General features: G+C 34.6%; 1 protein-coding gene across 3 annotated transcripts in view; it reads right to left on the bottom strand.

Annotated features, from left to right (window-relative positions):
• Positions 1-26,990, bottom strand: part of RFX3 (regulatory factor X3) — a 317,044-nt gene that overhangs the window by 263,813 nt on the left and 26,241 nt on the right. The gene's annotated exons all lie outside the window — the stretch shown is intronic.

A 26,990-nucleotide genomic window follows, 5' to 3' on the forward strand; every position in this document is an offset into this window, starting at 1 on the left:
TGGGTTAATCTAGGCAGTTCTGCTCATCATGCTGATGGTTACTCATGATTGCTTTTCTCTTTCCATGTAATCTCAGGACCTCTCTGTCTCCATGTGACCTCTTTCCCAAATGGTCTCTCTGGGAAGGTAGCCAGATTTCTTAAATGATTATTCACGTCTCCAAAAAACACAAAAGGAAAAGCTACTTAGCCTTCTTAAAGCTTATACCCAGACCTGAAACAGTTTGTGTTGCATTCTGTTTGTTCAAGTAAGCTACAGACCCAGTACAGACTGAAGGGAAAGGACATGAATACCTAGATGTGTGACTCACTGTAACCACCATCAATACCAATGTCAGTGATTTTAACTGGTATGTCACAAGAGTTTTTAAACCATGCAATACCTGACTATTTAGTCAGGAGCACTGATCCCTTTTCCCTGAGAGTGTCCAATAAAAGAATGACAACAGCTAACACAACAATAGCTGTCCAGTGTGACTGTCCTGTCCTGAAACATAAATATATGGCTCTCATATAACAGAGGTACATCATCTTATTGGTCGTATTGCATAAGGTTGCATCTGATTGGTTGTTTCTTGGTACCAATATAGGCACCTGTTTCTTTTAGCAAGTCACTTTGGAACAAAAAGGGTAGATAATTATGTTTTATTTTTATTTTTTATTTCGTAATCAATCAAAATTATACCTATTTTTTGTCAGATCAGCAAAAAATATATATTTTTGGTATGCTGCAGAATTTTAGTAATTAGTTTATGTTTGCCATGAGATGAAAAGGTTAAAAATCACTTCAATAGAAAATTTTTTTTTTTTTTACAGAGACAGAGAGAGAGTCAGAGAGAGGGATAGATAGGGACAGACAGACAGGAACGGAGAGAGATGAGAAGCATCAATCATCAGGGTTTTTTTGCGACACCAGTGTTGTTCATTGATTGCTTTCTCATATGTGCCTTGACTGTGGGGCTACAGCAGATCGAATAAGCCCTTGCTCAAGCCAGCGACCTTGGGTCCAAGCTGGTGAGCCTTGCTCAAACTAGATGAGCCCGCATTCAAGCTGGCGACCTCAGGGTCTCGAACCTGGATCCTCCACATCCCAGTCCAATGCTCTATCCACTGCACCACCTCCTGGTCAGGAGACAACTAAAATATTAAAGCCAATGTTCACCTGACTGAAAGGGGAGCAATACAAGAAACTATAAATTGGCCAAAGCTAAGTGAAGACTGGGAAATTATAGTCAGATTCCATTCTCTGTGCCTTCCCATACTGAGGGTCTATCTAGGTTCAGTAAGTATCTTAAAAATAGGTAGAAGGAAAATATAAAACTGAATAATCACTTATAAGCCGTATGACCTTGGACAAGTCAATCATTCTAAATCTCAGCTCCTCAATTGTAAAATTAAATATTATACAGGCCCTGCTTATCTTAAAGGAAAATAGAACAAATAAGACAAGAAATGAGAAAAGAGTTTTGAAAACTATACTGCTACATAAATGCAAGAAAGTGTTATTTATCCAACAGAATCCTAAGTATAGTCAACCTAGCTAGGCTCCATTCTCTCTATTAATAAAATTATAATAATCATAGTTAATTACTCCATACACTAAATTACTGCCATAGCAATGGTATTATATATAATAGACTAAAATTACACTATGTTCTGTTACTATAAAGAATCACACCACCAACATTAACTGATTTATTGTTGTCTGATTATATATCAGGTACTTTTTTACTTCAGATAAAAATAACTAACCCTTACAATAACTCAACAAGGTTGGTATTATCCATCTTTTACAAATAAATAAACTGAGTCAAAATACTGATTACTTAAGTATCCTTCCTATGGTCACAACTCAAAAATGGAAAATTTATTATGAATGTTTAATATGTAATAGGTATTTGATAAATATTTATTTTCTAAGTTAAAAGCCAGGACTATCTGGCATTTAAAGCAAGAAGTCTTTCAACTATATCAAAATACCTCCCTCTCATAATTTCTATTTTATAGATAGCTATTGAAACTGTAATCACAATAAACATATCTAATTAACATAAGCTATTCATCATCTTGCTCATCTGCAAAATGCTTTCCTGTCTAAAAAGTACTTTCAGTTTATTAAAAGTCTAATCTTTAATCCATCTACTAAGTTATTATGAGTTGTCATGGTCATATTACAATGTAAACTACCAAGTGGGAAAAAAAGTGATACATTTATATACCAAAATATCTTCAAAATAAAACCAAAAAACAGCAAATATTTTTAAATGGCAAAATATGTGAAATGTGAATGACAAATAAAAGTTCAAATCCTTGTATTATGGTGAAGTCTTGAAATTTAAAAGAAGGAAGTACAAAAGACACCACCCAGCAAGAAAATGAGCTAAAGTGATGGGCAGTCAACAAAATACATACAAATAGCTGACAATATGCTTTTAGAAAATTTTCACTCATTAATTATAAAAAAAATGCAAATCCAAGTGAGATGTTTTTTCATCTATCAGATTGGCAAAAATACAAAAAAATTTACAAAGATTGATCATGCCGAGTGTCAGAGAGCATAAAAAGAAAAAATATATTAAAGCACTATCTATGGGAGTATACAATGGCATGCATGCCCTTTCTAGAGAGCAATCGGTAGTTGATAAAAACATTCAAAAGGCGCCCAGATCTTCTAGCCAGCAATTCTATTCCTAAGAATTCATACAATAGAAATGAATGGGCAGTTGCACAAAGATGCACATATAATTAATCATAACACCATGATACCAGATATGACCTAAATGTCTAGCTAGCCTGACCTGTGGTGGCGCAGTGGATAAAGCGTCGACCTGGAAATGCTGAGGTCACCGGTTTGAAACCCTGGGCTTGCCTAGTCAAGGCACATATGGGAGTTGATGCTTCCAGCTCTTCCCTCCTTCTCTCTCTCTGTTTCTCTCCTCTCTCTCTCTCTCTCTCTCTCTCTCTGTCTCTCCCTCTCCTTTCTAAAATGAATGAATAAATAAATAAATTAATTAAAAAAAATAAAAATAAAAAAATAAATGTCTAGCTAAAGGATTGGTTAAATAAATTGATACATTCATATAATGCCAATAAAGAGATATGTTATTTTTTACAATAAAAAGATTTTCAAGATATGACTGTCCAAGTTAAACAAATTTTATGACTCAATTTTTATAAGATTTGTATTTGTAAAGGAAAGAGAGAAAGCACAAGTGTGAGGAGAACCACACCCAAGAGAACCAGAGGAAACATAAACACACTCACTGAGAAGGAAATCCTGAGAAAATGGGACAGTCATCTTGTGAAATGTATAGTAATCAGTGAGCAGAATGATGATTGTTTGCTTTTTTTTTGTAATTTTCTGAATTTTCAGAATGTTTTATATTGAGCATATACAAGTTCTGTGGTCATAATAAAATAAATTTCATTTAAAATAATATTAACTCATAAATCTGAGGTTCTGTAAACTTTCAAATGTTATTACTTTTCATATAAAATACTAATCAAAAATCAATTAATATGGAATCTGAATGAACATGTACATTTATTCCCCTAATGATAAATTCAAAATTATAAATCTTCAGAGTAGTTTCTATCCAACATCATTCAGAATGTGTAATTGCTTTTAAAATGTCATTTCAAAAAAATATGTGGAGAAATGTTTACGTGCTATATAATATACTTGGCATAAGTATGCTATATTATATGTCTTTGAGAAACAACATATAAAGTCCTAGAGTCTTTGATTTTTTTTAAGTGAGAGGATAGGAGATAAAGAGAGAGATTCCCGCATGAGAGACCAGGATCCACCCGGCAACCCCCCTCTGGGGCCAATGCTCAAGCAATGAGCAATAGCACCTGATGCTGATACCTAGACCAATGGGAGGGGAAGAGGGAGAGAAGGAGGGGAGGGAGGTGAAGAGGGAGGGGGAGAGGAAGGGGAAAGAAGCAGATGGACACTTCTTATATGTACCCTAATCTGTGATTGAACCCGGGACATCCATATGCTAGGCCAACGCTCCAGCCGGCCAGGGCAAGTCTTTGATTATAGCTCAGAAAATTCCAGCATCACTTTCTGTGTTAACTTGGGAGCCACTCAACTTATGCTTGCTGTTATACAGTATAATGAGAATTCTCAATTAGCCATGGGTAAGATTATTCACAATTAATCTTGCTTTTCTGTTTAGCTATTGTATCCACAGTATAAGCAGTTTAGTTATTTCACTTGTAGCTATCTCAGCCCTATTTACTTTGCATGAAGCCAGGATTCTAGAAAAACAAATGCTTAAAATCAAATACTCAACTTGGATAGTGGATGGGCAAGTGGGCAGCTACTATCCTCAGGACTGAGTATGCATTACATCCAGATACATCACTCCCTGTTCCCCATCTGGGACTCTGGAAACTTTGGGAACCATTTTGGTGCCGTAACAACTGGGGAGGAAGAGTGGTTCTAATGCTACTTTGGATCACATTTGTGAAACATGCTACTATGTGGGGACCCCACCAAGAACTGTCCCATCCACAATGACAGTGTCTCTGTTAAATTAGGGACCATAATTTTCTTGTTCAATATTGTATTTCTAGCATACTACATAGCAGGCATTAAATAATTACTTGAATAAAGTCAAAACAAGCAATTTTGAGCTTGAGTGAAAGACCAATAATATGAAATAATGAAGAGTAACAATGAAAAAACTTGACAGTTTTCTACCTCGATTCACGACAGGCCTTTGTGACTGTGCTCCACTGTACTTAGGGGAATTCTAAAACCAGACACATATTCCAAATATGTAGAAAAGCATAATAGTCCACACCAATTACAAATTATACGAGGATTATCTTCCATTGAAATATCCAGGTATATGTCTTCCCCTATTAATAATGCTAAGCAATTGTGTCAAATACACTGGTGCCAACTAAGCTCAATACTGACTTGGGAACTAGGTAAAAAAACAGACTTGTAGTTTGTCTGGGCTCTGCAGTAAGACTGCTGGGTATAAATTTGGCTTTTACCATGCATTACCTGAGTAACTTACTTAACATCTTTTATCAAAATGTTAATTTATTGGTTTTAGAGAGAGGAAGGGAGACAGAGATAGAGACAGGAACATCAATCTGTTTCTGTATGTGCCCTGACCCGGTATCAAACTGGCAACCTCTGCATTTCAGGACAATGCTGTAACCAACCAAGCTATCCAGCCAGGGCTGTTTAACATCTTGGCAATTTACTGAACATTCTCTAGCATCAGTCTTCTCCTATATAAAATAGAATAACAAAACAGGTTCACAACACCCTACTCTAAGCCAGACATGTCAGATAATTTAGAAATTTTTAAATTTTAAAAACTAATACAATATATACAACACCCCAGGTAGAGCTAGAGCAGCAATCCATAATCACACACATGAACATTTCTGTAGCTAACTGAATGTATGTTTGAAGTGTGGGATACATAACGACCCTTAGGTAGCCCCACCTCATTTAGTGCAGGTTTTGCAGCTAAATTAGTTTTGCCACAAACTTAGGAAAAACTGGTAATTTTTAGAGCCTTTCAAAATTCAGAAGTGAATATAAGGGATCTGTATAGTACCTTCTTCCCCTAAGGATAATGTGAAGATTAAAGAGTATATATAAGGTGCCTCTTACACAGGTAGCACTTAATAAATATTGGTTATTGTTATAAAATTACTAAATGAAATACACAACTATGCAAGATGCAATGGTAGCCATCTGACTTGTATTAAGGATGGGAGGAAGAGATAAGGGTAAGTAGCGATTAAAAGGGAACCTAAGACAATAATGCTAATTAAAGCAAAACAAAATGAGAGCTGAGGGATCCTAAACTGAAAGAAAATAATGCATATATCACACTGAACTCTTAAGTAAATACTTACTTTTAATAAAAAGAATTTCTCCAGTAGTTATGACATTCATATTCTCTGCTTCACATATGGTTTCCTACTTACAACTCTATACAGTTTTCTTCCTAAAAGTGGGTCTTATAATGAAGCTTTTTCCTCAAGATAGAACCCAAACTGGTTCCTTCTTAATGTAAAAAAGCAGCAAGTTCTTGTCCGCTATGGAAGGACGCAGTTAAATTTGAGAAGCTAAATAGTAAATGCAAGAAATGCATCGAACCCTACCTTTCAGATTTGCCCATTTACTCCCTTGCTGTTTTCTTGGTTTCCAGAGCCAAGCTGCTAGAGAAACTGTAAGACTTACTGCAGAATGAAGAGAACCATCATTTGTTAAGCACTACTCTTTGCCAAGCATTGGCTTATATGCTTCACATATATCGCTTATTTAACTTTCACAAGTCTGCAAGACAGCAGTCATTATCCCAATATTCTATAAGGGTACTGAATTAAAATGGGTGAACCAAGGTTCAAGCTCATGTCTGACTACCTCCAAAACCCATGAGTTATATATACATTAGACTACTTTGCCAAACGACAGAGCTTCAGTCTCACATTCTTACCTAACTGTTGGCTTTCTTAGTATTTCTATCAAGTTTTTTTAAAGTGCACATAAGGTGGAATTTATATTACCTCTTAGATTAAGGGCATTTTAGTTCTTTCTATAGTACAAAATTTGAAATTCACTTACAATTTTTATCTGAATTTATCTTTGAAAAGCTAATAAAAGGATTTCCATAAATTACATACATCATCTTTAGTTATAAGAACATATTTATGCACAAATTGCAATATATTTCAAAGCAATTAGCAGTACAGTTATAGTCAAACTAGAGACATTACAGATAAAATGTATATTTAGTTGAATAACCAGTTTTGACTTTACAGAAAAATGTATATTTAGTCGAATAACCAGTTTGGTCATAAAGATTTTTATGGGGTATGACCTCTCAAGCATCTCTACTGCCACTCCAGAGTTTAATGACCTTTTAGGCAGTGTGTTCTTCATGAAAATTAAAAGCACCCTTTCTATAATCTAAACTCCTTCTATTTAGGTCCGGCTTTCAAGGAGATAACAAGGCTGTCTCTAACACCTTTCATTTTGTTACTTTATTGATTTTTGCTGAAGGCTTGGAATAAAAAATAAATAAATAAATATATTTGAAAACAAATTTTCAGTTTTTTCTCCTCCTTTCCCTAGACTAAATAAGTAACTTCCACAGCTTAAACCCTTCCTCACTCTTGTCAACACCTATTTTTGCTGTCCTTTTCAGTGCCTCTCCATATTCAGAATGTCTGTAAAAATACCTGAACATTATCAGTGTAGCACTCTAAACTCAGAGCTCAATGCCTAGTTTAAGAGAAATAATACTTCTTAGTTATGCTCATTTCTAAAAGTACAAAACAACTGACACATATTCAATTTGTAGAATGTTATAATTTGAGTCTAAACAATTACTCTAGTCTTATATTGGTATGATTACCTTTTAACCATGATTAAAGTTCTTTTTTATTGTTGTTGGACCACTGATGGGATTCCTTTTCTTTTTCTTTCTTTTCTTTTTTTTTTTTTTTTTTTTAGGTGAGAGGAGGGGAGATAATGAGGCAGACTCCTGCATGTGCTCCAACCAGGATCCACTCGACAATTCCATGTGGGGCCAATGCTGAGTACCAAGCTATTTTTAGTGTCTGAGTCTGATTCACTCCAACAGAGCTATCCTCAGTACCTGGGACCACACTCAAACCAATCGAGTCACAGGCTGCAGGAAGGAAGAGGGAGAGAAGGGGGAGTGAGGTGTGGGGAGAAACAGATGGTAGCTTCTCCTGTGTGCCCTGACCGGGAATCAAACCCAGGATGTCCATAAGCCAGGCCAATGCTCTATCCACTGAGCCACCGTCCAGGGCTGGGATCTATTTTCTATTCGTAGGTAATTAATTTCATAGTTTTATAATATATATAATTAAATTTAAATGCATATTTAATTAAGGTGAAAATATATTTTGGAATCCATTATTATCAAAAACTCCAGAATTCTATATGAGGAAGGAACCATTCCTTAATACTATTATCATTACTCATAAATGCTACTATAACCTAGAATTTTAAAGCTGTATAGTAGCTCATGGAAATTACTTTAAGAACCAATATACTTGACTACCAGGTTTGGGACTATAAAATTCAAACAATATCTTTTATAATGATGATGCTTATTAGTGCCATTTTATAAATAAGACATATGTTTAATATGCAGTTTATACTTTAATTTTTACAACTTTTTATATTTTAAATACTGTACTATTTTAAAACCAAATGTTACTGCCCTGATAAAAAGCTAGTATCTTTTGTATTGTGTACTATATTAATTCAAAAAGTATTAGTGGAAGGGGAACAGAAGTAAAGGAAATGCTGAGTATAACCCTTGTTTCTAAATCTACAGTGCCAGTAAAGAAAGGTATATAACCTTGATTATCACTTTTAGCAGAAAGCAAGAACAAAAACAGGGCATAGTTAGCTTCTCTAATTTATAGTCTTTGCAGCCTGACCTGTGTTGGAACAGTGAATAAAGTGTCGATCTGGAATGCTGAGGTAGCCGGTTCAGAACCCTGGGCTTGCCCTGTCAAGGCACATATGGGAGTTGATGCTTCCTGCTCCTCCTCCCTTTTCTCTCCTTCTCTCTCTTTATCTATCTCTCTCTCCTCTCCAAAATGAATAAAGTCTTAATAAATAAATAATAAAGTACTCTGGTAAAAAAAAATTAAAAAATAATAATAACTTATAGTCTTTGCAAAAAATGAAGGCAGTGTAGTTCTGAAACTGCATCTTCTAAGGAAACTCAGAGCCCCAAATGTAAAAAAAAAAAAGGACCAGCTCTGCAGGCTACCAACACTCTCCAGGTGGCTCCTGAAAACTTCTTTGATTGGAAAATATAATTTGAATTATTGAATAATTTGAATTTAATTACTAATATAGTAGGTAAGAATACTACAATAAGAGTCACAGGATGTAGGATCCCAGATGCTAGATCTTCCATTTATTAGCTGTGTAACCTTCAAAAGTTTTTCTTAACCTCTCTGGGTCTTGGGTTTCCCCACCCATGTTATGGAGACAATCCCTACCCTAGAACTGACCAGTGGGGAAAAGTTAAATAATATGCTACACACACAAAAGCATTTTATAAGGTACAATATACTATGTAAACATGAAGTACATTACAATTATTGTCCTATGTGCTATACAATATGTAAAACAATCATTTCCTCTCACTCCCTTTCATAAGCCAACTATCTTATTTCACACATAACAATTTTAATGCTACCAAAATGAAAGGTTAAAAATCAGAGACACATATAGAATTGTTCTCTATTGCTTTGTTATGTTCCTTAACAAACAGATTATACATTTATTTTCTCATAGAAGATGAAGCCTAAGGAATGTTAAAACAGCAATGTTTAATCATCTTAAATGCGTTGATAATTTCCTTTCCACAATGTGGAAAAGTAGAGAAGTAATTTTGATGCAAATATAATTTCAAAGATCAATAAAGATGAAGTTTACATGTACTCAGAATCCATGCCTATCCTTCTGATGCCCCTTCCACTACTCACCACTCCCCAACCTCCCACTCACCCACTCTTTTCACCTTTCTTAAGGCCTCTCTTTAAAGTACTGTTGTAGTGCAAGCAGAAATTCATACACCAAACTCCTGCACCTTCCGACATAACCAACCCATTATTGAGTAAAAGAATTATGACATCAGCAGTATGTTAGCCAATTATTCCACCAAATAATTAATATCCAGTGATCCCCAATGCTACCATGTCTTTTGTAGGATTTCATAAGGACAACTGCTGTATTTTACTACTTTAATTTTAATTTACTCTTATATCTTCTTGGTGTCTGGTAATCTGTCAAACAACTGTGGAAATGCATGTAGCATGTATACTTAATTAACTGCCATTTTGGAATGCCAAACCCAGGCATCCTGGGTATTAAAGAGATGGGGGAAAAAACTAACAAAGAATCTTACATTTGTTTTCTCATTAAATGACACAGAGAAGTGCCTAGAAATTTCACAATATAGACACCTCAATGCTCTTTCTATTTCCCTATAAACTATATGTGCTAGCCATTACTTTTCAAGGTAGCATGCATTTAATCCTACTTGGGGAAGGTTCAAGAGCAGGTAAGAGGGGTTCCCTTGTGATTTTTATATCCCCATGGAGAGCTAAGCTATTCAAAGCTTTTAAAAAAAACTGTAACCACACAAAATGAAGAACAGTCTTAAACATATATTAGTGAAAGAAAATAAAAGTTCCTCACGATATTAACTATTGCCAACCATCAGGAAAGAAAAACCTATCTCAGGTTGTCTATGTAAAATGTTACTGAAAAATTCAAACATAAGATCCCATCTCTGAAATATTAAAATACTCTATATTTTGCATACACATAGTTCATAATTTATAGAGAATATGATTAATTACCTCATATTTATCCCATGAGCCAAACTCAATGTATTCTCTACCATAAAATGCCAGAATAATCGAGTGGACTAAAATATTAAAAGCAAAAACAATAAGGTAAACATTTAAAATAAAGTCTCTAACCCTTTGAGTAGTACAAATATTCATGTACATCCTCGTGCATCCTGACCATCCAGAGTACGATCATACATGTACGTCTTTAAACTCTGAGCTAGAGCAACATTAAAAAAAGGCAAATGTATGTTCTTCTTGTTTCCATAAATTGGTTATCAAACAAATATGACCTTAAGTTAATAAAACTGTAACTGTAACTAATTTCATTTTTTGAAAAAAAAACTCACTCCTGGGAGTCAGTGAGCATGAAAAAACTACTCAAAAGGTTAATATGTAGAAGCTATGTGATCATTTTTTACTTAGTTTATGAATAAATATTAGTTGCCATATTACGGAATTTTTTATTTTTCAATTACAGTTGATAAACAGTATTTACATTAGTCTCAGGTGATTAGACATTTATATAACTTATGAAGTGATCACCCCAGTAAGTCTAGTACTTATAATACTTTAACTGAATTATATTCAAAGTTTTCTTCACATGACTATATTTTTTAAAGTTTCCTACTTAGCCAAAAAAAAGACATGTTTTGATTTCAGAAGGAAGAAAAGAGAAATTTCATTTTTGAAAGAATCAGAATAAACATGCTACTCTAACAATCAAGAAAAATAGAAGTTAGGGAAAATAATAAAGAGAATGATTCTGGAAAGAAAATGTTCTTTTAATTTTTTTTTTTGTATTTTTCTGAAGTTGGAAACGGGGAGGCAGACAGACTCCCGCATGCGCCCGACCAGGATCCACCCAGCATGCCCACCAGGGGGCAATGCTCTGCCCATCTGGGGTGTTGCTCTGTTGCAATCAGAGCCATTCTAGAGCCTGAGGCAGAGGCCATAGAGCCATCCTCAGAGCCTGGGCAAACTTTGCTCCAATGGAGCCTTGGCTGCAGGAGGGGAAGAGAGAAACAGAGAGGAAGGAGAGGGGAAGGGGTGGAGAAGCAGATGGGCGCTTCTCCTGTGTACCTTGGCCGGGAATCAAACCCGGGACTCCTGCACACCAGGCCAACGCTCTACCACTGAGCCAACCGGCCAGGGCCATTCTTTTAAATTGTAAAGATAAGACACCAAACAATTCTGAGAATCAGCCTGCTGATTTCTTGTATATAGAAAGTAAAAGTGAGAATGGATTAGAAGCTGATATACCTTGCTCATTCCTTTAAAAAGTTTCTTAAAAATGAACAAGCAAAAATGCATAAACAGGTAACAAAGCTGAGGAAACTAATAAGACATGCATAATTATTCAGTTTTATGGGAATTTTAAAAAGTCTTTGGTTCAGGAGAGAACAGGCAAAAATATTTTAAGTTAATTATTATTATTGGCTATTAAAGTAAATTTAGGGTTACACTGCTAAACAAACAGGTGCTCAGATGTATTTGTTTATAAATGTTGTACCTTTCTTGCCCTAAATTTGGCTCATAATATCAGAAATCAATTTACTAGAGTGTATCTGATCTTTTAGTCAACTATAAACAATGTCACAGCTGCCTGGCAGGATTTAGTTTCATTTGTTTTCTTTTTTTCCTTAAAGGTAAAGATGACATTAAGCAACAGTTGCCATAAATTTTTATGTTGGTCCATTAAACTTAGAAAAATAACAAAGCAAACAGGCACAGCTGAGTATATATGAACAGGCAACAGTCTAAATACACAAATTTGGGGTTACTTGAACAAGACAAGACATGCAGCACTAAAATAATCACAGGTGTTTGTTGTGTATTTAGGTGATTACAAATAAGATACAGCAAAATGTAATAATATACACTTATTGACACACCAGAGTTCTCAAAAAGAACTTGGCAATTTTAACCTTACATTGAGTTTTTCCTATTACTTTTATTGTCATTATGAAATACTGTATATTTTCTGACATTAAGTATTATTGTACAGATTTATTATAAACTGAATGACTAAACAATGCTTCAGGACTTTGAGCATAATGAGTATAAATTATAAATACCTATTTCTAAAATAAATATATTCCCTTAACTCTAATTCTTTTCTCCAACTAAGCTCACCTATATCTAATTTGAGTATCAAGTTAAAAATTCCAAGCTAATTTAGTTATCTGCATCTTCTACTCCTCTCCAAACAGGTTACAAGTAATGCCTCCTCTTTGAACATATCCTTTACCACTTCATTTTGACACCAACACAATTGCTCAAAATCTCTTTTCTTGAATTATTACAAGTTCCTTAGCTGCCAAACCAGTTCACTGATGCTACAAACTTGTCTTTGTTACTTAAACCTTAAAATCTAAATCCAATTCATTTCTTAGAGCCTGTTCTCATATAGTTTTCTATTATTCATTTAGAAAAGAATCATAGCTATGTTAAGTACCACACATCAAATATTAAATATACATGGTCCAAACAACACACAAGGAGCTCACATGCTACCGTGCGAATCACAGCAAGATGGTCCCTACCTCAAAGCTCGTCTACACTGACCCTATTAGAACTTATTTTCCTTGTTTCTTTCTATATTTTGCAATGAATTTCTTCTCATATCCCTGGAACAGCTATTCAAAATATCTTCATCTTTCCCTTCAACATTCATTGAATCACTATAATGTACTTGGCAATGTGCTATAAATTAATAAGTGTTGAAGGATACAAAGGTGAGAAAAATATATTTTGCATTTGGGTCCCACCTCTTCCACTCCCACATATTGTCCTAACTTTCTCAGTGGCTTAATAATTCTCCTAGAACCCAGTGATTTTCCACTTTTTTCACTCTTATCTCACATGTCTCACAACTAATGGTAAACAAGTCCTGTTGATTTAGTCTTCATGTCAAATGATCATTTCCATCACCATTCTGAGAACCAGGCAAAAGGGGCCATTGCCCAGGGACTTGCACTTTAGAGAATGTACTCTGGCCCACTAGCCAAGTACTTCCTCAGGAAGTGAAAAACCTGCAGAGCCCAGGGCTATGCTCTCTGACTCCTCTGTAACCTACCTAAGCAGACTCCCAGGATCCTTAATTCCCATGCAGAGCTCTGGACTACCAATCCCAGGGCAAAAATGTAGGCATTCCCACCCCTGGGACTGAGGAGTAGACAAGACACAGGTTATAAAGGATGGAGCTAAATTGCTTGAAGAGTAAGCATGTAGACATGCTATGGCAAAGAGCCTAGGAAATGAGGAAAGGCTGCAGGACAGGGACAAAGTGGTAGAAGGCCATTCTCCCTTTGCCACTATGCTCTACAACAGAACTGAAAAATCTGGGAATTCTAAATGGTCATCTATCACATTATAAAGCTGTACAGTCAAATTAGGAGTCAAGGGCATGTTTTAATAGTTGATTTGCAACAGTCAAGTATGTAGAAATACAATGAGATTCCACTTGTATCCTTTATATCCATTAGTGGTAGCAATAGACCTAGATTCCACATCCTATTTCCACTGAAGGTTTTCCAGCATCAATCTTCATTATAATCTATCAAATAATGATTAATAGTAGTAGCAGCAGAAGTAGTTGTAAAAATAGTATTGATAATATCTTTCACTGAAGGTCCCAACAAGCATCTAATCTTTACTAAACTCTTTCATATCCTTTTTGTTACTTACAATCCCAGTGGCTGATTTTCTACATCTTATCCAGAAATGGAAAGGAAGAGAGTGTCAAAAGAATTCTAACCATGGTCTTTCTGAATTAAAAGCCTAGGTTCTTCACCTTATACCTCCTTTCAGAGCTATACCTTCTTTCAGATTTAGAAAGGTTTACTGAGTGTTAGACCCACTCCCCGGCTAATCTTCACAAATTTGCCAGATTAATCTCCTGAAAGCATCACTTTCATCTTTATACTTGATCCACTTTAAAAATATACACTGTCTGATTATACTCTATCCAGTTAAGTTTCAAATCCCTAGCTTGATTTTCTTTCCACTCCATCTGCTTCCTTATTTCTCAAAAAACTCTTCACACCAAAATCTACCTCTAGTTTGTGCTTATTAACCCCTTCCGCTCAGCCAACACACATCTATCTCTCAAACAACCTTCAACATCCATCTCATGCAGTACCTCCTCCCTAGATACTTCTCTAACTACTCAAGCCCAGAATCTCCACGCCTTCCCCAACATTTTTGTATATCTCACAATACTGACAGTTTCTAGTCATTCGCAAGTAATTAAGGTATGCACTTAGCATGGCTAAAACCACAAAGGATCTGACATATACCCTTTGACTTGAAATCAATTTACAGACTTAACCTGGTTGCAATGCAGTACAGGAGAAACTGGTAAAGTGGCTCCAAAGACAGAGCACCTGACAGAAAATCTGCCTCAATTATGTATTAGCATAGACTTGGCAGTTAAATTTGCATAGTAAACTAACAGCAGGTCTTTCATAATAAGCAGATCTCTGGTCCTGGGACCCATTTAGATCCTAATTTTGAAAACTCCAAAGAACTTTTGTTTATATGCATTATATCTAGTTGTGCACTGCTAAATGTTCAACCACCAGTTCTCCCTTCCTCCATACCAAAAAGCTAAATTTGTAGTTTCTCCTCATTTCCATGATGTAAATACTCCCAATATGGCTAGGTTCAAGCTAGCATGTCACATCTAAATGCCAAGTTAAGAGATGAGCAACAATGGCTCTCTTGAATTGCTAACAACAGCCTTCAGTACATGTATGGCCAGCAGTCATGGCGGTTGTGGCCATTCACATGCAGGTTCCCGTTAGTTTCGGGCAGACAGTAAAGAAATAGTGGGGCCAAAAAATGGTAGGCCATTCCTTTATTCTAGCCTTGCAACCGGCCGGCGAGTAAACACACAGTGGAAAACACTTCCCTTTCCATTCAGGGCTCCCAAAGCCACTGACTGATCTGGTTTTTCCTAGAATCAGGCCCCACCAGTCTGTCATCTCTGGTTCCCCATCTGCCAACATGGCTTCTTATTCTGCAAAACTGGCTTTTCTCTCCTTCCCTTCCATCTTGGCTTCTTCTTCTTCTTCTTCTCCTTCTTCCTCATTCTAAAAGAAACTACCTGGGTCCACAAAGACCCATCCTCCAGCACACATTAGCATAACAATGGCCCTTCCCAAGCAGGAATGCAATCTGCAATCAACTGCCCTGCTCTGAAGGCAAGCACACATCAGAACAGAATTATATTTCGTTCAACTCTTCAAGTTAAAACGTTCCTATGTAATGTTTTTGGCAATATTCATCAAAATGATATAATTGAACAGTTTAACAAATAAGCATATATGTCTTACTCAAAAAACGTTATTTTAAAACTTGCAAAATTACTGGTAACAGTTAGTAGTTTTATCAGAAAAACTGTATCTGTGTAACATTAAGTGCTAATTCCTCTTGACTCTACGTAGCACTGTAGTTTGGGGTTCTTCTCATTGTTAAAATATCAAGGCAACGTTAAGCATGTTCTGTTACCTCCTCCTTTTCTTAAATTCAGGCTGTCATTACCGTCTTCAAAGAATTGAAATAGGATAACTATTGCCTAAACCAGTTTAATCCCATTAGCTACTTTAAACCATTATACAGCATTTTACAGTGGTGCCTTGACACACGAGCACTTTAAATCACGAGCAATTTGAGACGAGCAGTCACTTGCGGGATTTTTTGCTTTAAGTAACGAGTAGATATTTGAACCCTAAGCTTCTGCCCCCTCCACTAGATGGCCTGCTGAGTGTTCTGAAAGGGAGGTAGAAACAAACTTCCATGGAAAGGTTTTTGTTGAAACAGCCTCTAAGTGAAAGTGAGGAAAGTGTGGTAAAAAAGCCAAAAGTCAGTGAAGAAAATGATGATTAAGCAAAGTAAAAAAATAGCAATTGGGTTAAATTTTGCAATTAAATGTAGCATTAAGTGTGTAGAGAGTAAGTTAGGTTAAGTGATAGCGCATGAAATGAAAACCTCCTCTATCAGACTCCTCCCCCTCTGCCAGCATCTTCGCCTGACCTTGAAGGCAAATACACTTCATAAACCAGTTTATTTCTTTACATTCACTCTTATTATGTATATATATATATATGTATTTGTTATTTATAAAGTACATTTTCTTATTTAAAAGCATACAAAACAAAAAATTTGTGTGTTTTGGGAGCCAGAACAGATTAATTGCATTCCCATTAATTTAAATGGGAAAATTCAATTTGACACATGAGAAAATTGAGTCATGAGCTCAGCCATAAAATGAATTAAACTCATGTGTCAAGGTACCACTGTGCTTCTCTCCACTCCTATTTTTTTGCAAATAAACTGAATGATTCTATGGTCCCTTTAGCAACAACAGAATATATTAAAATCTAAACAGTACTTTGTAAATCAAGGACATGTTGACCACTGTTTAAGGGGAAGGACCAAAAGTACCAAAGATGATCAGATTTTTATGTGACCTGACTTCTCAGCAGAAGCTGCTGCTGTTCATTTTCAGTTGTTTTATATCAACACTGTAAAGTGCTAACACAAGGCAGTTTACTCCTGCTCTTACAGTTTTTACGTAGGAGAAAAAACTGAAGACAGGTTAAATGTTTAAATAATATAACGCTCACAATACATATTTACTAAAAATCAATAAATTTGCCCTATTCTTTAAATTCTACTCTTTGTACAAGAATAATAAGTATTTCATCTGTTTAGTGCATTTTTTCCTATTGATTATTGCTTTTGTAATCTTTAAAAAAAAATCCTGCCCCAAGATTTGAACCTGTGAAAAGGGGTCACTTGATAAAAGTTTATTCAGAATCCCTACACTGACCAATACTAAAAATGACTTATCAAAATACATAGTGCTGCCTGACCGATGGTAGTACAGTGGATAAAGCATCAACCTGGAATGCTGAGGTCGCTGGTTCTAAATCTGGGGCTTGCCTGGTCAAATTACATATGGGAGTTGATGCTCCCTGCTCCTCTCCCCTCCTCTCTCTCTCTCTCTTTCTCCTCTCTAAAATAAATAAATAAAATCTTTTTTAAAAAGTATATAGTGCTTAATATCCCTCTTTGAAAACAATTTTCTGACTATATTCAGTTTCATGTTACCATTTTCAGTTGCCACCTTCTCCTGTAAAACCCTCCTCACATTCTACGACAATGAGTAAACTAGAATAATGACACAATGACAATACTAGCTACAAGTTTGAGTGCTAAATCTAGACTGCCATATTAAGTTTTCTATATATACTTATCTCATTTTACCTTTCACTTTTTCATTTTATAACCCAATGACTAGGTAATATCCCCATATTTACATAAAAACACACTGGATCAAAGTAGTCAAGAAATTAGTTTAAGGATATTAACTATATCAAATGACAAAACCAGGACTTTAACTCAGACCTATTTCATTTGAAAGACTAACACATCTTTAACAATTTTGCAAGCTGACAGACCTCATACAATCAGATAGTATTTTTTTAAGCTAAAGACATAAGTAGTCATGGATATTTGTCTATGTGGAACTATGAGTGTCTCACTTAGCATAGTTTGGGTCTTTGTGGAAATTTCAGTTCCACGCAAGTACTACACAGTCTTCTATTAATATTCTGACATTCCTGAAAAACATATCTATATTCAAGATTAGTTGAGGGAAATAATTTTCCCACAAATCTGCTTCATACTGAATCTGTGTTTGTGTCTTGAAGAGTAAGCTGCGATTTCATATTCATAGACTGAACTACAGGATATATTCATGCCTCATGATATAAAAGATAGGGACAAGGTCATGAAATGTTAAACTGTGTAACAGGTCAGGCTACTTAACTGCTAAACCACAATTCAGAATAGTTGATAGGTAGGACTGTTCTATAAAATGCTAAATAGTAGCTATGTAACATAGATATAAACAAAGTAAGCAGCAGTAAAATTTCAGAAATATTGAAGATAACAAGAGCCACATAATAAATTTTTCTCTAGAAAAGCAGACAATTCAATGTGGTGAAATGATACTTAATTCAAGTATTAAAATCACTGTGGCTCTACTGGATTATTATGAGAAAGAACATTACAAGTATTTAAGAAATTGATAATCTAGTAGTAAAACTTCCTAAAGTTTTAGTTCTGCCTTGTAAAAATCATATTTACATTGAATTAGGATAATAATTTATCTGATAGCTAGAGAAAGCTTCTCTGTTGTGCCATGAAGATCCTTGGATCTATGACACCTCACAATAAAATCCTCAATAGGTAGTACAATATCAGGTGGTTGTAATAAATTATCTCAGTGCTGGTAAGCTATTATAGAAATGCAAAAAAGCATCCACTTAATCCCTAATAAACATCTCTACCAAAAGCAAATTTGTTTGAAAAAAGTTTATATGATACCTTTTACTTGTTTTATGCTATGCACTTGCTTAAGAGATTGATTTTACCTTTAGCTAAAACTGTGTTTTTTCTTATCTGTACAGGACAGCTGTCAAGTAATCAGAGTAAGCAGTGTCATTTTAATAAGCAAATCTTTTAATAAAATATAATAGGTCACAAATACCTAATTTCTGCTCTTTACTGTAATTTCTAGTCTTTAATATAACTGCCACTTTAATCATCTTTTCCAAATGCAGACACAAGAGATGAACAAATCAAGGGTATTAATTAGCATATGTTTATGTTTACAGCTTATTGCTGTCAAAGGCTGTAGTTCCATTCCTTACTCCAGCAAGTATATGAGGATGTTTCTTTCGAGGGCAGCATCCTGTTGCAGGCTGTGAATGTATATGGATCAATCTGTTTTGCATGACTATGTAGCAAACACATACTAAAATACACAACAGAAATACTGACAAAGTTATAGCACAATATTACATAGTTAGGAATATCACTAACACTTAAAGTCACCGTGGAGAATAGCACATTTTACTACTTCATTCTTCTTCAATACATTATCTGCTAAATTTGTTATTAGCTCATAATTTTAAAAAAAACATTGCATATATATATATAGTTCAAATAGTGTGTTTTCTTAAATAATTTTTTAAAGTTTATTATAAGCCTTAGTTTTATTTGCATATACACTTAAATTGTGTACATAAAACTACAAGAGTTACTACAAAATCAAACTAAATTAACAATCCCAATAAGACAGCACAAATATTGAGATTTTTGTTTTTAAAAGCTCATTCATTGCAATTATTTTGCTACAGTTCAATTTTAAGTTTATAATAAGTCTTTGAAAATTACAAGATAATCCTTTTACCTTTTTGTTTTCAGTATACCATTTTTTAATCAGTAGATTTTTAAATTTGGTACTATTATTGCTATATTAATACCAGATGTCCTCTGCACAAACACCACTGGTTTTATAAAAAGTTTGCCCATTTTTGAAAGGGTAAGCTTTCCCAAATCAAACTAGCTTACTGTGAAAAGAAAACCATGACAACTGTTTGCACCTCTTGCTTTATTATTACATCCGGCCTGGTCACTCTTAGAAATTCAATCTATTCTGGTTGCTAGGAGTCTGTTGCTGTGTAACCTAGAAGGGTATGCTGTGCTTTCAGGCTAAGGAGTGCTAATAAACCTGTAGGCTTCCCTCTATGGGTCTGAACAGTGTGTTTAAAGGGCTTAATACTTTTCAAGAGTGACTGGAGACACATCCTATTAAAAACAAGTCACACTGAGAAATTTCTAACAAAGGGACAATGCTATACATTTTACAAATATTCAAAATGTATCCTCAGAATCCCTAATTTGTGTAAACAAGCAAAGAACAGATTATGATCTATCTATATTTCAATTATACCACCTACCATCCCATGTTTTTATTTCTATATAGACCTCCAAAAGTTTATAATAGATATAAATGCAATGAGAAAGTTTTAGGGGAGAAAAAGCAATTAGCTTTGGGCTTTGATTTTATATATATTGGACTTTTATAAACTTTAATAATAGAAAAATAAACTTAACTCAGGAAGCCAGTAGTTATAAATTTTGCAAAACTAAAATGCACAAACCTCAACCCATACAAAAATATCACTGAAAATCTGAAATTTTAAATTTCACTTTATTATAAAAACAGATGATATTTTTTTCATCCTTTATTAATCCTAAAATCTGTTCTATCCAATCACATGCATATTCTAAACTTTAAAGATTAATATTCAGTAAGTAATTCATGTAAGTACACTACAACTGGATAGCACTGAATGTAAATTTAAAAAATGAAAGATAGTAAAGGCTATCAATAAAATACTGATAAATGAATTGTGTGAAGCAGAACATGAAAAGTAGTCAGAGAATAAGAGAGGATTTCTATATTCTTTAAAAGAAGAAATTATACTGATTTTTATTTTTATTTCCTTATGTATGATAGGTCTTTCTCATAAAGTTTTTAAAGAAAAATGATGAAGCTAGTCTACTATAAAATACCAAAGGCTATACAGATAAATAAAAATAATATATGATTTTACAATAATCTCTTCTTTTAATTTTTATGAGTTTATCTGAGCCAAACTCAGGACACATACCAAGAAGTAAGATTTCAAATGTTCCTCAATAATCATCTTAACTATGAAAATTTGTCCACAACTTTCCAAGGATATTTTGACTATACTAATACTGCCTGCAGCTTTATAAAGTTAAAAATAAATTTTTGTAAATGCTAGGCAAGATTTAGCCCTTCTGTCTAACTACTCTGAGTTTAGAGCACTTTCTAAAAGAATCTGTCAACTACACTATCTTTTTCTTTTTAAAAAAGCCATGTATATCTGTCTTTCAATGGTTGTTTATAGTTCTTCTTCCCATATCACACCATAGAAGCAGAGTAAAGAAAATTAACTATTTCTCTAAAAGTGCTAAGAAACAGCAAACAGAAGAATGCAAAATAACTATCCAAAAAAGAAAGACAAAGAATCCAGTAATAAAGGAAGGCTCAAGCAGCCCAAGAAGTGCAAAGGCAACATCTGATGAAGAACTGAGACTGAGGCAGCAAGAGGATGGGTTGCCAAGAAGGTTTAGAACTGAAACAGCCTATGCCAAGCAATGCCAAGCAGAACAGATTAGAGCAAGTGTGAGAAAAGGGACTGAACGGATGATAAAGAGAGACAAGACTATGTGGAGAACAATTGAAATAAAATTTACAGAAAGGAAGAAGATTCATTTTACAAATGAGGAGGCCCTGGCTGGTTGGCTCAGTGGTAGAGCGTCAGCCTGGCGTGCGGAGGTCCCGGGTTCGATTCCCAGCCAGGGCACACAGGAGAAGCACCCATCTGCTTCTCCACCCCTCCCCCTCTCCTTCCTCTCTGTCTCTCTCTTCCCCTCCATTGGAGCAAAGATGGCCCGGGCGCTGGGGATGGCTCCTTAGCCTCTGCCCCAGGCGCTAGAGTGGCTCTGGTTGCGGCAGAGCGACGCCCCGGAGGAGCAGAGCATCGCCCCCTGGTGGGCAGAGCGTCGCCCCCTGGTGGGCGTGCCGGGTGGATCCCGGTCGGGCGCATGAGGGAGTCTGTCTGACTGTCTCTCCCCGTTTCCAGCTTCAGAAAAATACAAAAAAAAAAAAAAAAAAGTAAACAAATGAGGAAAAAATTATGAAAACAAATGAGATTTTTATACTCAATAATTGTATTTTGAACCATTCTTATTTCTTAAGAAGGCATCCAACTCAAAAAACATTCTTAAAAGACACAGTGGTTATCAGTGATGTAAAAATAAAAGTAAGTAACTTAAAGACTCAACTTAATTTGACAATGAAATAATTTGAATGCTTTCCAACTCTCATTTAGGATTAAGAAAATTTTAATTTAATTATATAGGTACAGGACTTAATATATGAAAATCTTTTTTAAAGTAATGAAAATTGATTTTTTTCCAAATAAGAGCAATACATTAAAACACATACATTATGCATTACACATACACAGTGGTCAACAAAGTTATTCAAGTCAGATTCTAAATATACCATTCAGAAGTGTGTTAGGCCATTAAAACAGCATCCTGTCAGACATTTATAATAAAAAGGCAATGGGGCAAAAATAAGGAATAAAGTTTTTTTAAATAAAGATGAAAATCCATTAGTAGAAGTGCTGTTGAAAAGAGCCTCCTGGTGTTTGTCATGAAGCTACAACAACTATAAGGTGTAACATACCGAGAATAACATATTTGTCCAGGGAATTAAGTCCCTTTCCTGAGCATTCCAGTTTTCCTGGATTTGTAATATATTATCAAATTTGATTCACTTTGAAATACCCAATTTCAAATTTAAAAAATCAAAGATACTTAATGTTGCTGAATAAAACAATTGTTTTCTTTTTAATTTCATAAACTTCTATCAAGATGGTACGTTTTCTTTATCATTCACATAATTAGGGGTGGAAACAAATGACTTACAGGTTAGAATTCTTTTTAGTAGCCAAATCTTACCGACTACACAGAGAAATCATCATGAGAACCATAAATATAACACTATTTCTCCTTTCTGAGGGAGGGATATTTCTAGTGGTGGGATTCAGCCAGTTCACACCAGTTCAGCAGAGCCAATACCTAATTTTTTGTTGAGTTCGGAGAATGGGTTGTTAAAATAGCACTTGTCATCAGGGTTCTCTCCAAAGTGGGCACCTAGGCAGCCGCCCAATGTGGAAATCGCAAAATTACATTCCTTATTCTTTTTTAACGTTCATCTGCGCAACAGCGTATTCTAGGCACCTGTAGTAAAATGTTCATTCTGTCCATAGGTGAAAAAATTTGACAGAACTATGCTTGTAATACTTATTCATTTCATAAAACTCATTATACCTTTGATGAAATACTACATTTTAATTCCCTCCTGATTGTTACTTCAGTAAACAAACATACAATGTAAAGAGAAGAAGTGCCAAACAACCAAGGGGTGACAACTTGTATTGTTTTTTATCAGATATCATTTAATATTTTTCATTAATATTTTAAAACTCTTTCTTACAATAATCTAGTTTTGTGTACCTCTTTTATTGTTCATATTTAAGTATTAAATGCATGAAATAATAAACTACCTTTTGGTATATTGTATTTTTATACTTAAAACGGTCATTAGGGCAGAGAACCGGTTGTTAAATTATTCGAATCCCACCACTGAATATTTCCCCATATACTTTTTTTCAAATTATTTCTATAATTTATTTAGTCTTAGTCAAAAGGATGTTGAATGTATAAAAAAAAGAACTGTTTAGTATTTAATTTATAAAAGGAATGTGATACAACACCTGGATAGAAGAGTAATATTAGTTAAAAACATATTTTAAAACTTCTTAAAACCCACTTTCACTTTTAAGTACTACTGCTCACTTTTTTTTTCCAAGTGAGAGGAGGGGAAATAGACAGACTCCCGTAAGCGAGACCCCAGTTTGGGGCCATGCTAGCAACCAAGGTATTTTTAGCACCTAAGGTGGAAGCTCCAAGGAGCCATCCTCAGTGCCTGGGGCCTATGCACTAGAACCAATTGAGCCCAGGGTGTGGGTTGGGGAGAGAGAGAGAAGGGGGAGGAGTAGAGAAGTAGATGGTCACTTCTCCTGCGTGCCCTGACCAGGAATCAAACCTGAGACATCTACCCACCAGGCCGACCCTCTACCACTAAGCCAATGGCCAGGGCACTCAATTTTATACAAATAAAAACTTGAAAAACGGTATTGAATCAACTGATATTTGAAATGTGTAACTGAGGATACTGAAATAGGTATCTTAAGTATTTTCTATAAATCAAGGGATAATTTCAGTTGTATTACATTGTAAGTGCCAAAAACCTCAAAGATATATATTTCATATTATTTTGTGAAAGCACACACATAGAAAATCTTTAGAAAACATAAAAAGAAATAAACTATATTAATAAAGTGATATATGTTATTTTCTCAGAGAACACTTAGTAGATCGTCTTTGTGGAATCCGTACTAATCTACATTATATTTAATTCCAACTCAAAATCTGAGACTAGAAATATGAAAGTACACAATTCAAAATCTTAAATGATACTTTTCTAGAAACTAACCTTTATTTTTTTCAAAATTATTTTTTCATCCATCCCCCCTGTGAACAGCAGAGAAGACACAACATGGCAAAGCAGAGCAAGAGTGGCATCTGACAGCTAAGCCTGACTCGGCTGTTTAAGTCTTTTTCCATAGGTAAAAAGTGAAGGGAATAATAATTTGGTAGGTGGTGAGCTAAGGAGTATAGCTGAAACAAAATTAACCATGAGTTGTTTATTATTAAAGCATAGTGTTGATATATGGGAATTTATTCCATTATTTCATCATACTGTTCTATTTTTCTGTTTAAATTTTTTCTTAATAAAAATGTTATGGAAAAAATTAAGAGAGTAGACTTATTCTCCAAAGTGTGTATAGCTAACATATTTTTTCATAAACACAGTAGCAGTATAAACAAGTGGTGGTACTAAATTAGGCTTCTGTCATTTTTAATTTATATTTTTAAATGACTGAAAAATCAGTTACTTGAGTTCAACAAACTCTGGCCTACAAGTTGCTAAAATGTGGACACATCTGACTCACCTCAGACACAAATGCCTGGGCACATTTGGAAGTATAATCATTTTTTTTTATCTCTTATTCTCAATCTTTATTTTTAATTGGTGTCTTTTTTTTTAATAATTTTATTTTTAATGGGGCGACATAAAAAAATCAGGATACATATATTCAAAGATAACAAGTCCAGGTTATCTTGTCATTCACTTATGTTGCATACCCATCCCCCAAAGTCAGATTGTCCTCTGTCACCTTCTATCTAGTTTTCTTTGTGCCCCTCCCCCTCCCCCTTTCCCTCTCCCTCTCCCCTCTTCCCCCCCCCCCCTAACCACCACACTCTTATCAATGTCTCTTATAGTTTCACTTTTATGTCCCACCTACGTATGGAATAATGCAGTTCCTGGTTTTTTCTGATTTACTTATTTCAGGAAGTATAATAATTTTAACAGCCTTTAAGGATGAAAACCAGAATTAGAACTAAATACTATATACATAATTATATACATTCAAAAAGAGAAAAGCAGTTTTTGTTCATGGTTCCACAGCAATTTCTATATTTAAACTTACATATGTTAAAAAACACACACATTATATTACATATTTATACCATTTTTGAAGTATTCCAATACAGTACAATCGCCTCAAATACAGTTAAACTGTACATTTCATAATGAGTGACAGAAACAGATGCTTAATATTTGACAGTGAACTGAAATTAGAAAACATGATTTTGACATTAGTATACTTAAAACCTCATTTTAAAAAATATCAGCCTAACAATCTATTTGTCAAAATAGCAGAATTCAAGACAATTTGCCTCCATTAGTAACTTTTACCTATCTAAATAAACTCTCATTTATGTCTTTTTGCAAACACAAAATTTTAAATTCTATTCATAAATCCATGATTAAAGATGACTAGATAATGATAGATAGCTATGCCATATAAACAATGACACTCTAGTTTTATATTTGCTAAGGCACCAAAGAGCATTTTGATTATAGAAGCCATTGTATACAGAAACTTTCTCTAGTTTAAATTATCCATATAAGCAAACTGAGAATAAAACCAACTAAACAGTCAGCTAACTCTAATTTCCATTTGCATATATTAACTGTGATTTTTGCTTTGAATATTTCATGTACCAATTCTTTCAAATTTTTTAGGATACACGTACTTTAGTGATAGTTACAGATGCTTCAGCACAACCTTCAACTTGGAAGCAAGTACTGTGGACTGAAAAATTTAGCATCCCCACCACCTCAAAAAAAAAAGAAAAAAAATCCTCAACTAAAAGAAATTTTTTGGTAGTCTCTTAATCTGTTTGTTTCCCTACAGAAAAGCACAGTTTTCAGCATACACCTCAAAATAATATAAAATGAAAAACTGTACACTTAGGAAAAGGCATATAAAAAGATAAAAGGCAGCAAAGAGGCATAAAGAAAAGTATTATAAAGGCAGATGTAAAAAGATAGGCCTCTTTAGTACAGAAGGAAGGTTAGCATCAACCAAGCTATCATCAATATTATGACTATATAGTCACCTTTAAAGAAATAAACAAAAGTTGTCTCTGTCGGGCTTTGTTCAAATGTCACCTTCTTGGTAACATCTTCCTAAACATTTTAAGTTTGCAACCTCCTCCACCAGTCCTCTCTGGTTCCCTTTTTATTTTTCTCCATATCATTTATAACCACCTATTATAATACTCATTTATCTTCTCTCTCAGTCATCCTCAATTGAATGCAAGCTTCTTAAGAGCAGAGACCCAATCAGTTTTGTTCACTATAAGACTCTTCGTAAAATTTCACTGCATGGCCCATATAGTATGTGCCAATATTTGCTCAATTAATGAATGGATAAACATAAAAAGTGAAAATAAGCTTGTACATCTAAACTGATTCTAGAAATTGAAGGGAATTCCTTGAATCTGAAAAAGGTTAAGATGACTTCACAACTGGTAGCAAATTCACCAAACTCGATCACCTCAAAATATGATACAGAATAGAAATACACTGATTAAAAAGAGCTGAAAATTTTATGAATGACAGAGCCATATTTAAAAAATAGTTTTTATCACAAG

The sequence above is a fragment of the Saccopteryx leptura genome, chromosome 2 (genome assembly GCF_036850995.1).
Source record: "Saccopteryx leptura isolate mSacLep1 chromosome 2, mSacLep1_pri_phased_curated, whole genome shotgun sequence".
Classification (NCBI taxonomy): Eukaryota; Metazoa; Chordata; class Mammalia; order Chiroptera; family Emballonuridae; genus Saccopteryx; species Saccopteryx leptura.